General features: G+C 39.9%; 1 protein-coding gene across 4 annotated transcripts in view; it reads right to left on the bottom strand.

Moving 5' to 3' along the window:
* TBL1XR1 (TBL1X/Y related 1) overlaps window positions 1-16,041 on the bottom strand; it is a 110,013-nt gene that overhangs the window by 51,031 nt on the left and 42,941 nt on the right. For all 4 annotated transcript variants that reach the window (XM_058843827.1, XM_058843826.1, XM_058843829.1 and 1 more), the window contains exon 2: window positions 11,048-11,116. The gene's annotated coding sequence lies outside the window, so the exon portion shown is untranslated. The remainder of the gene's footprint in view (window positions 1-11,047; window positions 11,117-16,041) is intronic.

The raw sequence follows: 16,041 nt of genomic DNA, 5'->3' as shown, positions 1-16,041 counted from the left end.
AAAACAAAACAAAAGAAGGCTACCAGAATTCAGTGCCTGGGAGGAAAACGAGCAGGTACCGTGCTGAGGAGGGGTGGCCACCCCCTCAGCTGTGATTCCATGACTTGTAGAGAAGGGAAAGTCAAACAAGCCTATGTGCCAAGTTTTTATCACTGTTCTGCACTCTAAAACAGACAGCAAGCAAATTACAGGACTGCAAATCCAGGATTATATAAAACCAAAAAACTTCTGGCAGTCATCATCTTTACTACTGAGTATAAATCACAAAATGCACTGATACAAACCCTTGTAAAATCTCTGATGTAGTTTTATACACACTTGGATAAAACGGAGTGGCACATAAACATCTACAAAACACACAATTAAAAAGCAACACATGCAGGGGATCTCGGGGACTTTACTAATTTCACTTAAAATGTTGCTGTTCTACTTCAGGCACGTCCCTCTTTGCTCAAGGAACCTTCACAACAACTAAAACCAGACTTAATGAACATTATTATCACCACCATTTATCTGAATAACCGCATCATCCAAAAGATCTCTTTTTAAGATGGGGCCCCCATTGTGCTAAGGTTGCATAAAAACGTCGGACTTTGCTGAAGAGATCGTAATCTCACCAGACAAGGTCAATAAACACCACCAAAGGTCAACAACAAAGTCTCTTGTCCAGGGCTTTTGTTGTTTTGTTTTCATATATATACCCTCAGATGATCTCTTACTGACCAAGGTCCTCCAGAGAGTCAGTGTCACTGCTGCTGCCAGGTCTGTCCTCCTAGCACACCCATGAAAAAAAAATAAAAAATATCCCTCTTCTGTGGGAGACAAAATACACTTAAGAGTTTCCAATGATAATGCAAGTGCTGAGATGTAACACAGCTTTTCTAGAAATTCCTGGAAGTGCCAGCTGTTAATGAGTTGAGATAAATACAATGTTGACTGTTGTCACCTTTATCTGAATTCAGTAACTTCTCTAGCCAGTGGAATGAAATATTTGTAGTACCCAATGAGGATTAAATGGTTTATTTTAGAAAAAGAGCTAGATAAAGAGCTATGTAACAGGTCTAATTGTGTCTGGAAAAAAACAAACATTATAGAGGCAGCAGTGAGAGAATGGGATTCTTTTCTAACCATATAGCAACCAGCCTCCTACAGGCAGCTCCTTGCTCAGCCCCAGTGAGCCCAGCAGAAACACAGGCACTGAGCTACAGCAGAGCTGAGCAAGCAGGGAGGTGTTTTGCAGGAACAGGCTGAGAGAGGGAAGGTAAAAGCATCTCAGAAAAGGCACTTCTTTCTGTTCTTGGCTCTGGCTGCTGGGCTGAGTTAGGGAATGCCTTATTAAACAGCTGAAGCTCTAGAAATTTGCAGCCATTATCCTGGTGTGAGGCAAAACGTTACACAGGCACTTCTGCCTGGCTATGATTCTTTCTTCACTCAGCAAATATTTAGTAGATTTAAGGTTCCCAAAACAAATTATTTTTTTCCTATGTGTTACTGAAACAATCCATACAGCTCGCTGAGATTTGGTTTGAAGTGATAAATAGATGCATTTCCTACAGTGAAGTCCATGCTTTACAGATCCTACAATCCTCCTGTACTAGGATAAAATGAGGGAAGGAAAAAGAAGCAAAACCCCTACTTCAAATTGCTGCATTTTGGAGGATTTTATGGCATTCACACATTACAACAGAAACAATTGTCCCCCTCCCCCTTTCCAGTATAATCCTTTTTATTTAACCCAAGATGTCTGTCATTAAATCCTCCTAGGAATTCATAGCAAGTTAGGGAACACTTTGCTTTTTTGACAAATCCTCTATACTTAAGGAATGCAAGTGTTTCCTTCACCCAATTCTTCAACTAAGCTTCCTAATTATAGCACTCTTACAGGATTTCAACATAAGCTGGCAGAGGCGCTGTGTACCACACTGAATTTAAAGTGGAGGCAGCCACAAAACTGCTCTTCACCCCCCAAAACCACACACGGTAAGACTGCACTGTCATTTCTCAACCCTGACACAGTGTGCAGTGAGCTGCTTGTGGAAACGAGCCACAGCATCATCTTCCCAATTGTCCTAAGTGCTACTCAGCTCCCATAAACCATCCAAGGGAGGGCTGTGAATTCACCCACTTCCCAAACAAGCCCTTTCAGCTGACCTCTAGGCAATTTTTCAGCTGACCTCTTAGCAATTTTAATGGGTGTAGCCAGAGAGATGCATGAGGCAAGGCTGGATTTATTTTAAACAAATAATTTCTCTGACATGAATTAATTTTCCAGTGGAAGATTCCTGGGGATGTAACATTGCAAATACACAAATGCCATGCTGCCAGGGCAAGAGAATAAGGAAGGAAGTGTTACTCTGTGACCCAGACCTCCTCCTGGGATCCACAAGCTCCTTTCCCTACTCAGAGCACCGTGCCTGCAAACCACTGCAGAATTTTCACCAGATTACTTACAAGTCACAAAAATATGTGGAACAATTGACTTCACTTAAGCTACAATGCTTTTTTCTTCAAAAGCAAGCACAGAGGTTCCTAACTTATGAGTCCTGCATAGTTAACATCTTTTTAAGTTGATGTCACCCACCACAGCTGTAACTTGGCACTTCTAGTAACACTCTGCTCAAGACTTGCCTTCCCTGATGTTTCTCCACTCATGCACTTGCAAAACGTCCCACATCTCTCTTAGGGTAACAACAGAACCTCAGGAACCCTAAAAATGACTATTTTTTCCCCATAGGTTTGCTATGTATAGATGCCACGAGTTCTTTTCGGAATGGTTTAGAATTTGCGCACATAACACTCCTTTTTCAAAGCATAAATTTAAAGATTTACATAACGGATTAAATTGTCTTCCAAATCAGACAAAAAATGAGTCCAGGACTTGCTTATGTGCTGCTGAATTTGCTGAACTATAATAATGTTCCTGGTCATTACACTGTTTTCTCTCAGGCTGCAGTTTTTGCCCCACATTCCCGGTTCCCTTAGACCCAACTCCCATGAACTCCAGACACCTGGACATTAGGACTAAGATATTTCAGAGGATTACATATAACACTCATTCCTCTGCCAAATATGCCACAATCCACATCCAACAGTGGACACACTGAAAAGCAGTCTGATAAAATTTAACAGAGACAGTCCAAATGCAAGTCAACCTCGACAGGGTTATCCCCACAACTGCCTTGACATGGGCATTTTGAAAGACAAAAAAAATCAGGAGTTTAATCTGCGTTATGATGAAAAGGAAATTCAACTGAAATACATGGACCACCATGGAGACACGTGTGAATAAAAAAAAAACACAATCAGCCAAACAAAAAAACAAAATGGCAACAGTTGATCCTGTGGGCAATGAGGAGGCCAATCTGCTGAGAAATTTCTATCAGCTTCAGCAAAAAGGATGTTAAAACAAAACTGGACAGGTCAGTGGAAGCAATTTTGCTCCACAACAGCCTATTGATCACAGCTCCCAGTCTGAGCCAAGAACTGGGACATGCAAGAGTCTGCTCACAGATCACCTGGGAAGGACTTTAAAACAGGAAACTATAAACTGCAGCAGCATAGGGGAAATCTAAATAATAACCAAAATTGAACGGTTCAGCAAAAAAAGATTTTGTTTTCAGAAAAAGTTAAATATAAAAGAAGCCAGGAGTTAGGCCAGTGGAAAGGTATGCCAACAATCTATTCTAAGCTGCATTCACAGTCACAAACTCAAACACGTACCAGTTACTTGCTTACCACAAGAAGTATGAAATTCTGGTTTTGAAGATTATCTTGCCTGAAGAGCAGCACATCACTTAGGGTATCAATGGTAGGAAATATTAAGTTGTATTTTATCTTCTGTTAAGAGCAAAACCCCAGCATCCCCAATGTGGTTCCCATTTGCTATTTATGTAACTAAGTCACCTCCTCACAGTTCAAACATCCTTACTTACTACTCAAGTTACTTCCAATTTCCCAGATGGTCACTCTCCAGAAAACACCATCTGAGCCTCAGCCACTTCTTGGTTAAATCCATTCTGACAGCTTATTAGTAGAATAATGTATCAGCTGTTAAAATACTATTTGTTACAAATTTGTTTTTTATGTAAATCAGGTTCCATGAACTAGGATGGAATTCCAGACTTTTCAAATGCATTTTAATGTGAAATGCTGACATCAAGTCTTAACTTCATTTGATTATTTTTTCTGTTTATGTTATTAGCAACCAGTTTTTCTGGCACTCTTTCCTGTTCCAGTTCAATCACTCAGTTGAATTACTTGAACTCCTGCTGAACTGCACCAAAAAAAAGGAAAATTAACTAATGCCTCATTTGATCTTGTGACCATAAAACTTGTGTTTTCATCCCCTCTTTAACCTTTGACCATCTATTTTCCCCTTAATTTGTGTGTTATGTACCTGATAGTTTTAAATTTGTTTCTTTTATTCATGAAAAAAGACTGTGCTTTGATGGTTGATCTGCCCTCTGTTCATTTTAACCACCAGTGACTTTATTCTGGATTCTCATCAGTAAGCACACACTTAAAACCACTTCTTCATAGTATATCTTATTTGGCTTACTGTATGCTCTTTACCAGAAGTGCACGGCTGTTCTCATAAAGAGTGTCAGCTAAGCTAAAAGAGAAAACAAGTTATAAGAGAGTGAAAAAACCTCATCTGCCAGTTTCACAGAATCAGCTGAGTTGGAAGAGACCCACAAGGGTCATCGAGTCCAACTCCTTGCCCTGCACAGAACTATTCCCAAGTCACACCACGTGCCCAGTTTATTACTTTATTCAAGTCCTTCCCTTGTCACATTGGACCTGAATTTAACTTATACTACTGGACTTCGCTTGCTTCAAAAAAAGTTGTTAAACACCTGAACACACGATAAAACATTTTTAAAACACGTGTAGACTGTAATAAAATATGATCCATCTACAGCCCAGAGAAATTAAGTGAAAGGGGAAGATATCATTAATAGCATTAATGAGGTCAAAGATTCTAATTATGGCTCACATTTGACATCAATACCCTCCATTTGTATGAATATTAAATTCATGGATGCCAATCCTACGTTTATATGCTCAGTATGGGATTCAAGTCCCTTGTCTTGAATAGTTTCTTAACTTTGTTCACTAAATTACAATAAGAATGCAACACATGACCTTTATTTATGAATATGAGTGCATTAACCCATTGTCTCCAATTTTTGCTTCTAATCACTGGGTGAACTGAAGACTTGGAAAGCAAATACAGGCTTGTAGCCATGCCCTCCACACTGATGGCCACACAGGGTCCTGGTTTTTGAAGGCCAGCATGTCTTTGTTTCTCCTGGGTAAACAGAAGTCAGCACCAGCAGTGTCATTCCACACAGCCTACAGACTTCCCATTGTCCTGCACTGCTGAAACTAAGGGCAGCTTTTACTTTTGTTAACTTGAGCTAACATCAACTCTCTGTTGACAAGAAGGAAACCAAGATGAAGGCCTCATGACACAAGTGACACACTGACACAGTCTCCTGTGAAACCAGCCTTGCTCTTCTGCAGATGCCAACACTCACGTGCTGGGACACAGAAGAGCCTGTCCTTGGGCTTTCTGTCCAACATCCTACTTCATGTACACCTAAAAGCCAGTTTCATTTTTTAACTACACAACAAACTCTGTCAATGTTGAGAAGACTTTATGCTGTATTTCTCATTCTTTCATATAACAGAGCAGGAAAAGGGTCATTTCAGGTTATAAAACTTCACCATGGGCAGATGGCAGTGAACCCAGAGCAGAAACACAATCTCCCTCTCCTCTAAAGCAGATGGCATGCTGATCAAGACAGAATCTAATGCTAACTGCAGTACCATTATCTATTGAACCAACACCAGTATAAAGCAAGAAAGACTTTAAAAACCTAAGGCAGGGGAGGTGAAGCAGAGGAAGACAACAATAAAAAAAAAAATCAGAGTAAACCAGCTGTAAGAGAAGACAACCCATTACAGCAGAAACAGCCTCTTTTCAGGTACATTTAAGATTGAAAACCTAGGAATGGCAGTAGATAAGGAACAGCAATGGTCCTCACCCTGTTTTGGAAGATGTTCTTCTAGCTTGAGATACTGGCCCAGTTCCCTTTGCTCTTGCACTGCACTGGGCACCTGCCAGGGGCTAAATATCCTGGCTGCTTAGATAATTACATATTTATGATTTTGCCGAGAATTCTTAGTCAAAGCTTATTTTTGAACTGTAAAATGCTTAGAGAAACAGCAGAGAAATTTCTCTGACAAATGCTACTTCAAAACAGAGCCAACACTGATATTTTTTTAAAGGACGCTCATTTCCGTTTCAGTTTATTCATTCAGTGGTGAACTTTAATGGCAGAAAAAGGAGAAAAGGGGTGTTTTCCCTCTCAGTCAGAAAGGGATCTTGCTTAACTTGCTCTCTGTAAAGAAAGAGAAAATTCAAAAACTCTTCAAAAAATTATTCAGAATAGTGTACATACAATTTTTAATGCTTATCACAGTTTGCACCCTACCACACAAAGCAACTTTTTTTATTATATCATGTTATTAGTAGTATTTCCTCTTCCACACATAAACCACTGGATTAGCTAATTCATGCTGATCCAATAAATAGAACTGATGTATGAACATTTTGAAATGTAATTGTTTAGCCACAACAAATTATCACAAAATACACTGCACTTCACCTTCCTTCATTGATAATAGCATTCACTGATTTCAGAGGGAGCAAAACAGTCCAAAATTTCATGCTGTCAGATATTTTAGACAATTTCAGAACTTGCTTGAAATAAATATTTTTATTTATTTTTTTCCTTTTAACGCTGCATAAACTGAACAACCAACAGCCTCAACAATAAATTTCATGAGCACTTTTAGGCCCTACTGTTCAAAGTGCTTTCAAGCTTGGTTAGCTTTATGCATGCAAGTGCTCCTTATTTATATCTCAGAAGAACTACTCCTACACTAAAAGTTACATGTGTGCACATGCATTTGTATTTCAGAGAATGAGGGCCTTAGTCTTGCAGAGTTATTTATTTTGACTCAATTATTCTAGGCTCTTGAGGGCAACATCTTTAGTAGTGTCAAGTTTCATAAACTCTGAAAAGCAGGGGTGCCTGTTTGCAGTATAATGGCAACCGACCTTCAGCTCCACCACCTTACAAAGAGCTGCTCATCTGCAGATACCCATTTTATATATCTATAGTTGAGAGATGCCATTCAGCTCCTCTTGAAACAAAGCCAGTTTTGCAATTCCAGTGCAAAAACCTTGGAGCTAGCAGCACAGACCTCCAGCTGTCCTTGGCAGGTGCCAGCAGAGACAAGGCTTCCACACCAAACTCCAGCTCATATCCCCTCCCTTGGTTGTCTTCCTTTGCATGGAAGCATTTCAACATAACAGCCTGGCAGATCAGTGTTTGGATGTGTTTAGCTGCTGGGGAAGCACGGGCTAATAGTTATATCCATTTATTCATTCACCTGTTTTCTAAGGACTGGTAAGGTCACAGCATTACCTGAAGGTACCACAAAGGCATTTAAATTAAAAAAAAACTAAAAACAGTCTTGGGGAAATTTTTGCAGACACCTTCCAGTCCCTTCACTTTGGAGTGATGTATTCATTCTCTCCAGCTCCTCCAAGCCCTCCTGCTGGATCTGAGCTAAATGCCCTGCATAGGTAATTACGCTGAAATGTTGCACCCATGGAATTTCCTGGCCCAAGAGACTCAGTGCCTGCAGAGCTGCTCTGTAACATCTCTGATGTGTAGGAACAGTTGGCATAACACACAATAGGTGTGTTACACCCTTGAAACACAGTATAATGTGTTCACCTAAAAGGAGGCAGCGCTGAAAAGAATGGATTTAAATCACCTACTTGGTATTCCCCCAAGACTGTGAGGACATGCCTTAGCTGTTGATGACACTGCTTGCTTGGTGTTCACTGCCTAGCCTCAGACTTCACCTGTGCCAGCTTGTAATAAACAATAACATCCTCTATTCTCTTCTGAGACCTTTTTAACCCATCAGGGTGTCAATCTTTGTCAAACTGCCCGTGGAATGGCTCAGAATGCCAACACCAGTGTTTTCCAGGATGCCTGTAAGAAGGCCACCACACTGCCCAGGTGAGTCCTTCACAGCCCTTTCTGGTTACCTGTGCAAAATCAAACCCATCCCAGCAAGCTGTCATACACAGTCACAAACTGGTAGCTCCCACCTTTCTGTAAGTTCCTGGGCTTTGCACAGTGCATTCTGTATTTCTAAATTTAGATATACCACTGTATGTGTGTATTAATACATGCACAGATAATACACTCCTATATTCCCACACATATTTATGTGCACACATAAACCTGCTTCAGTGACTTGCAAAGGCAGAAAGGCAAATTGGTTTCCTTCCAAAACTTACAAAAAAGCCTTGCAAGATACAATGGAAAATCTCCCTTGGGTAAACTACCTATTTCATCATATAAAAGAAAATTTATTTGCTAAAGCCCTTGTTGAAATCCTGATGTCATCTTTTGCTTAGACCAAAAATCCAAGACTTTAAATTTTTATTTCCGAAACATTCATTAGATCTTGTGACCACAGATTAAGTACCCAGATATCAGCCTCTAAATGAACCTTCAAAATCCTAGAAAAGTAGCATCAGACACTTAGTTTCCTGCAATTACCAGGCCTTTTTCATTAAGCCTTTGCATCTTTGCTTTGACATTGTGAGAAGCATGAGATTTGGCTGGAAGAATGGGAAGGAGAACTCACAACCACTGAACACACCCATGCTGTATCACAATATAAATATTTAATTTTCTAAAGAATTGCCAACAACTTCAATAATTTTCAAGGAGCAACTAGTATTTTACCCTATTTGGTTAATCAGTTAACATATACGTAACATATGTATGTATATCATAACATATTATGATGCAAAAAATAAGCTGCTTCTAATTACCTTGAAAATTGAAAATCTAAGAAAACAATAGAAGAGGATGGAATAGGTGTAAATTGTTTTTGTTTGTTTGTTTGTTTTTTCCAATAAGAAGTGGAACTGACAATCAGGATTAAAACATGACCAAAAATGCTACAACCATTTCTCAAGGGAATCAGAAATTAATTTTTTACTCAAATATATGTGGGAACATGGACAACCATGTTTAAAGCAATTCCTGTTTGAGAGATGTACACAACCTGCTTTCTTCAGCATCCTCTGGCCTACACTTTGTTTACACACAGCAAAGAGAAAAAGACAATAAAAACCTATAAAAGTCTTTTTTACTGTACAGGTTTAGTTACGATTACTTTGGGGATGGTAAAAAATGTGTCTAGCTTGTCTCTTAAATCTACATTCAGACCATTTCAAAGTTAATCAGAGGTGAGTAATGGTTTAGAAATCTCTTGAATAATAAAGTACAACAACTTACAGCACAAAAACAGCCCTCAAAGAAAAGAGTGGGGAGTACTTCACTACAAGTAACAGTTGAGTATGTTTTATGATCACTGTAACAACTAACATGCCCTTGAGTCTGTGCAATTCTGAATTTCTAATATAATTTGTAGGGGGAAAATTAGGATAAAATGCAGTAAAATTTCAAGTACAGTCTCACAGTATTTTAAAATTTTATGAAGTATAAGGACTAGGTTAATATGAAATGAGTCATGTTTTTAAGAGAGGCAGATCAGTATCTTAAATCATAACTAAAATAAAACTCAACCACTACAAAATAAAAACATAACAGAGTAGCTTTTTGCTGGAAAAAGGTCAACAACAACAATGAAGGTTTAACAATACTAGAAAAGGCTGAGAGCACTGGTCATTTCAGGAATGAGAAGTTAAAATACCAGTCTGACTGACCAGGTAAACTCTATTCTTTCTCACTCAACAAATTCACCAGCTGAGGTTCATCCCAAATTAATAAAAACTCTACTCATATCAACTCTGTGCCTAAAAAAACCAGACTATTAAACAACATATATGCTTGGTGCAGATCTTCTGGTTTCAGAGGTATATTTACTGTACTTTGTGACAGATATATTACATTTCCATTCACGATGTCTTTGGGAGTTAACAGAAGTGCTTACTACCTCAAAGTAAAGGAGTTACATCCAAGCAACCTCTCGTTGAGCATCATTTTCCTCACAGGGCAAAGACAGTGGAGTTGCAAATGTATAAGCAAGGCTGTAATTGATTTACATATTCTTTAGATCCATTTCCACATGCAAGCCAAAGGAAACCAGCTCAGCTCTCAGATCCAAAACTGAGTTTTCAAAGCAAGCGGTTCAAAATATTACCCCTTTAATTTCTGTACTGAGCACAATGATCTGGAGATGCTTCAAATACAGAACTCACTTTATGCATTTAATTCTCAAGGCTAATGCTATAGGTACCACTCTTGTACTCATCAACTGTGACGACGTAAGATACCAAAACTGCTAAAAAGAGGTTGTTTGATCAAAGCTGAAGCAGTAAGTTCCAGCCCTTCCCTTCAGGCCTCAGCTCTGCTTTCCATCTGCACAACGATCAGGAAGCACCAGCACACCTCATAAGGACAGCCTGAAAATATGAATTTGCAGTATTCCAGAGGTGGAATAAGAAGATTGTCCCTTTCTACAGAAGCTAAGATTTTAACTTCACTGGTCTTACACTGACAAATGAGCTGAAGTAAAATACACCTGACAATGCAGAGCTGATTTTGGTTGAAACAAACTGCAGAGAGCACCCAAGTGGGGGCAACAGAACACCTGGCCTGGCTACAGCTCACCCCAAACAGGCTCTTGGCCAAAAGAGGAAGCAACACCAGTTACCAACAGGATGAGCTATGTTACTGTCAAGTCACACTTCTCACATGAAAATTGACATGCTGCCTGCTTTCCATAGGATAAAAGCAGGTGCAATTGTAATATATTGTCAAACAGCATAATGGTCTAGATGTTCCTTAAAAAATTAAAATAATCCACTTAAATACTAAAAAGTAGTTATTCTAAAAATACTGTTTGCAGTGTAAGCCTGCTAATGGCATGTGTGCAGAGAGAAACCATACCACCTTTAGTCAGTTAAAAAGGTACTTACCATTGGCAGTGCATTGATATGCAGAAGTTTGTTTTCCTTTCGGGTGCCTCTTGCCACAGAAGGGTGATGCTGACAGTGAAATAAGGAGACAAAATAGGAAATGTTAGTATTTATTATTTTGAAAACTGTTGTTAACACACAGTTAGATGCTATCATTTAACCTTCCTGGCTCTCCCAGCCTGCTCAGTTCCCGGAGCTGAGCCCAGAGCAGAGAGCACAGCACAGAGCTGGAGCTTTGCACATATCCTGTCATCCCCACATCCCAGAGCTGGCTCTGCAGGGAGCACACAGACCTTTGAACAAAACCTGCTGCTGGATGAACACTTGCACCTCCTGGACCCGCTCAGCAGGAGCACACACATGCACAACAACCTGGGTGGAAGCATCCTGATGTCTGCATTTTGCTTCAGCTCTCCGCAAAAAGCTTCAGGAAGGCAACTAGGCAACTTACAGTATCACCTGCCCATGCCAAGTTTCTTCTGGAAATAAACCACAGCTACCGACATCTAAACACTTTGAAAAGCCCCAAACAAAAGTCAACATTCCAGTGGCACAGCTTTCAAAATGGTTACATCCACTGTGAAGCAGAAGAAGAAAAATAAATCTGTTTTCCTAACACATCTTGCACTAAATAACTCAATTTATATACACAGGTGTACCCATGAGCCCAAAGAGTTACCAACTCCAGTAGTGACCTCAGTAATTTAAAAAAAACCCACAAGTTCACAGTAATTGCTAGCAACACTTGACAACATGTAAACAACAGAAATCTTCCTAGTGCAATATTCAAGAGAAATCTTGACTACCTTTAAAACCCAAACAAAAACATAATCCAAACAAATCCACACTCTCCTATATTTTAGCAATTTTCTTTAACTATATATAATAATTTTATGCACCCAACAATAAAATAACTACTAAGTATAAGCACACAGCTTTTGACATCCAAATATGAGGTAACTCCATCCACTGCAACATTCATTTTTATTCAGCAGTGACAAAGGATTTTTATCCACACTAATATTCCTGGGTGGTTGTCCTCCATACAAATACTTGCCAGACAACTTTTCTTTAGGACATAATCTAATCACCCACTCAAAGAGCAGGAAGGGTGACAGATGGACATGGGTGACTAATGAAGTATTACCAGACTATTTTTAGATTAAATTCTTTACCAAGCATCTGCAACCTGTGGCCAATAAACTTTTACTATGAGTAAAGAGTAACTATAGTTTATGGGACTCATGATCAACACAAGGTTCTCACGTGCAATTTTTCAAGCTCAACCAGCAGGAAAAACATTCATTATAGACCCATTTTTGGACCCAGCCAAAAAAAAAAAAAAAAAGAAAAAAAGAAAAAAGCTGCAGCATTTGGGCTCCTTTTATTCTTAGAAGATCCCACAAGGCAGGCAGAAACATCACCTTCACTGTGCAAGCAAGAGGCACTGCAGAGGATGCTGAGGAATGAAGGAATGCTGGGAATTGAAAGAATTTGCAAACATGCTCTTATTTCTTTGCTTAGTTGTACCAGTGCTGCAGAAAATATGTAAATAGGCTGAGTGAAACTCCACTCCTTGAGAGGTACAGTATCCTATGCAAAGCTACTCAGAAAGGTTTTTTTCCAGGGCTGGAGCTGCTGACCAGGTGAGAAGAGAAAGCCGTAACACCCTGTCTGCAGACCCCATAAAACATTATTTCCTTATAACAAGTGTTTTCCTGAAAGACAGAATAAAACAGCAGCTGACCAATATTCTTTTGAGAACAGTCAAAAGAAAAAGCTGTGCGCAGAGAAAGGCAGAGGACAGCCCTGTTACCCTGTTCTGAGTGTGACGCTTGGTTTGGGTTATTCCATTTGGGAAGGAACACTGCAAACATAAATAAAGGGATGATTGCACAAACATAAACCATTTTCTTCAAGGAAAAAAGGCTTTCTTCAGTACACAGTGCCCAAACTGTCTCCTTCCAACGCCTCTTTGCCCTTGTGCAATCTCGAGTGCAGTACTTATCATCGAAGCCAGAGAGGGAAACCTTTCTGCCTGATCCGTGGAAGAGGCTTCTTGTCCTTTGCTTCACGTCTGAACAGGGCAGTGACACGGAAAGAAGCTGGAAGCAAAGACTCAAGAGAGCAGAGAATGAGAAAAGAAAGGGTTCACTGACTTTGCTTCATTCCTCACTCAATGTTAATTGGTTGTAGGCTCCAGTTTTAAATAAGGGCGCTTGAAGAGACGTGTAAACATTAAGAAAACTGCAATGTCCTTCTTCAGAATCAATTGCTGAGTACAAACGCATCATCAGCAGCTTTTTTTCTTTCCAAATTTATCTTATTGAATTTTGGCATGTACCTTGAAACAATGCAGGTGACAGTTATAATTTATTGATTTCAGACTATCTCTCACCTTTATATTCCAACACATTACAGTGATTTAAACAGGTGCCCAGATGTAGTAACAGCTATACTACGTGACACTTAAAAATAATCCACCAGATGCCCTTTAAGTTGCTGAGGCACACCTGGGGAATGCAACAGCAGCTTGTGAGTTTGGATCCTTCAGCTTGGAGGGGTTGGGAATGGTTCACCACTACCTGATAACTAACATGCTCAAAATCAGTTGAAAACTGCTCCCCTCAACTTGAAAAGAAAGATGATTTTGCCATGTGTGCACTGGCACACGTGTGTTCAGAGCCAGTGCTTACCAGCCCTGCCCACACCACTTTTTTCTGCACAAAATGACACACCTGATGCCCATGTCCCTCTGAGATTTGGGGCCAAGCACTCGGTACAGCATCCTCTCCCTGTGAGGAGCATCCTATCCTGCTGTGGGCTACAGAGACCAGCCACGCTCCAGGCCTTAAACCCAGCCTGCATGAGCCAGGCAGCTCCTGCCTGCAGGGCCAAAACTAACACACCAAACCACCTTCACCACAGCAGCAAAAACCTATCCAGGCTGCTTGCACAGATCTGCTGCTAGCAACCAGGCAATAATCGTCTGGTACAAAGGATAAAATCAACACTGGCACCAACCCAGTGACAGATCTGGTTATAAACACCACGTGTACACTGATGTTAGTCCTTACCTGTTTCCAAACGTGATCAGATCAAAGCAAGGATTTCTCTAAATCACAGAACCTTCAAGACTAAGTTCAGCCCAGCCCTGACAACTCAACTAGACCATGGCACTGAGTGCCACATCCAGTCTTCTTTTAAACACGTCCAGAGATGGTGACTCCACCACCTCCCTGGGAAAACCATTCCAACATTTTATCATCCTTCCTGTAAAATCTTTTTTCCTAATATCCAACCTGTATTTTCCTTGGCACAGCTTAAATGCTACTTGCAGAAATGTTTAACCATTTCCTTCCAGAAATGCTGCTATTGGTGCTGCTTTCTCCTTCTCAGACATCACACTGCGTTTGTGTTACAGCTAAACCAATGTTTTTTGTGTGAGCTTTGAATTGCTCCTGTTCTCCATGTGAACTTGTGCACTTGTGCTTTTTTTTCTAATCCTCTTAGGATCACACTGTTTATACTACTTTCTGAGATTTTGGTGCTATTTGAGCTCTAACAAATAAATTTAGTCATTAGATGTCGTGCTTTCCGAATCACAAAGGCCTTCTAGGGACACAGTATCTTGCCTTCTGAATAATCCTTGAGTATCCTGCTTTTATCTCAATTCAGTATCTGGAAAAAGTGTCCCAATCAAAACAGAATTAAAAATAACTAAATCCTGGATATTCCCCTCAGTAACTAGGCTGCAAAAAGCATGAGACAATAATTTTAAAAGCCTAAATTGAAAACTAATCACTCCATTGAATCCTTCCTTTCATTTGGTTAATAGGCACATACAAAGCTAATGGTGATTCTACCACTGCTGTGCCTGGAACATAAACAGAAAAAACCAAAGTTATTTCTTTTAATCACAGTTCCACAGTGATGTATGGCAATTTTTTTTAAGCAATTCAGCACGTCTACAACAACATCTGCTTTTCAGATCTGACAGAGAAGCTAAACTGAGACAAACACCAGCTCGGAAAATTCAGGAGAAACAAACACGTACAAGTGTGTGATGGGGAAATCAGCACCACACACAAGACGTCGTTAAAAACTGTCATTACTTGAAACTGGTAGGTAGCAATAGGGTTCCTAGTGACAAAATAACATGCACAGACTGCTCCAGTACTTCACTCTGGGAGCACGGCATGGGCGAGGATGTTTTACAAGAAGCCTCATCAGGAAGCAATGAAAGTATCTAAGACCTGTCCAGAGACAAAGCCACACAAATTCCTAAACTCTACCTGAAACAGTTCTCTGTCAATTGAGAAATTTTTATTTCCTGATCTTTGTTCTTTTATCTTTATTCCATCAGAAATACAGAAAAACCTGATGTAAGTTGACTTTCCAGATGTTTCAAAGATGAAATGCTTAACTTGTTCATTCATATCACATTAAAGCTGCACTACTTTCCACACTTCAGGAATACTCTTACACAGATGAAGTATGTCTATGGACATATGTGAACCAACTGCTAAAACAAAGGGTATCTGAGGGGATAAAGAATAAGAACTGGGCAAGCAGATATCACTATTCTGGAGAAAAGTTCATCCAGATACAGAAACCACTCACTGTAAACCCACAGAAACAAGATTCACTGTGCAATGGGAAAGGACAAGTCAGGCAGAGCAAAAGAACACTGCAGAAGTTTAAACACCAATTTCTATAACAGTCAAAAAATTGAGGCAATCACAGAAAATAGCTCATAGCCCACTGAAAAGGAAGGAAGCTGAACTGCTGGAGAGGAAACCAAGTCAAGCAGCTCCATTAAAAACCCATGATGTACCCCAGTAATCTCGTCAATACCAATCAGCTGGTACCAATGGGGAGGAGGGAGAGCAGTGCTGCAGCACCATTTCACTTGCAAGGCATTTAAATGAAATTCATTAGCAAGTAATCCAATTCACATAAACTGGAAGTTAGAAGGGCCTAGAGAATGAAGT

This window comes from Poecile atricapillus, chromosome 8, assembly GCF_030490865.1.
Source record: "Poecile atricapillus isolate bPoeAtr1 chromosome 8, bPoeAtr1.hap1, whole genome shotgun sequence".
Classification (NCBI taxonomy): domain Eukaryota; kingdom Metazoa; phylum Chordata; class Aves; order Passeriformes; family Paridae; genus Poecile; species Poecile atricapillus.
The sequence above is the reverse complement of the archived record's forward strand: the minus strand, read 5'-3'. Positions and strand labels throughout refer to the sequence as shown.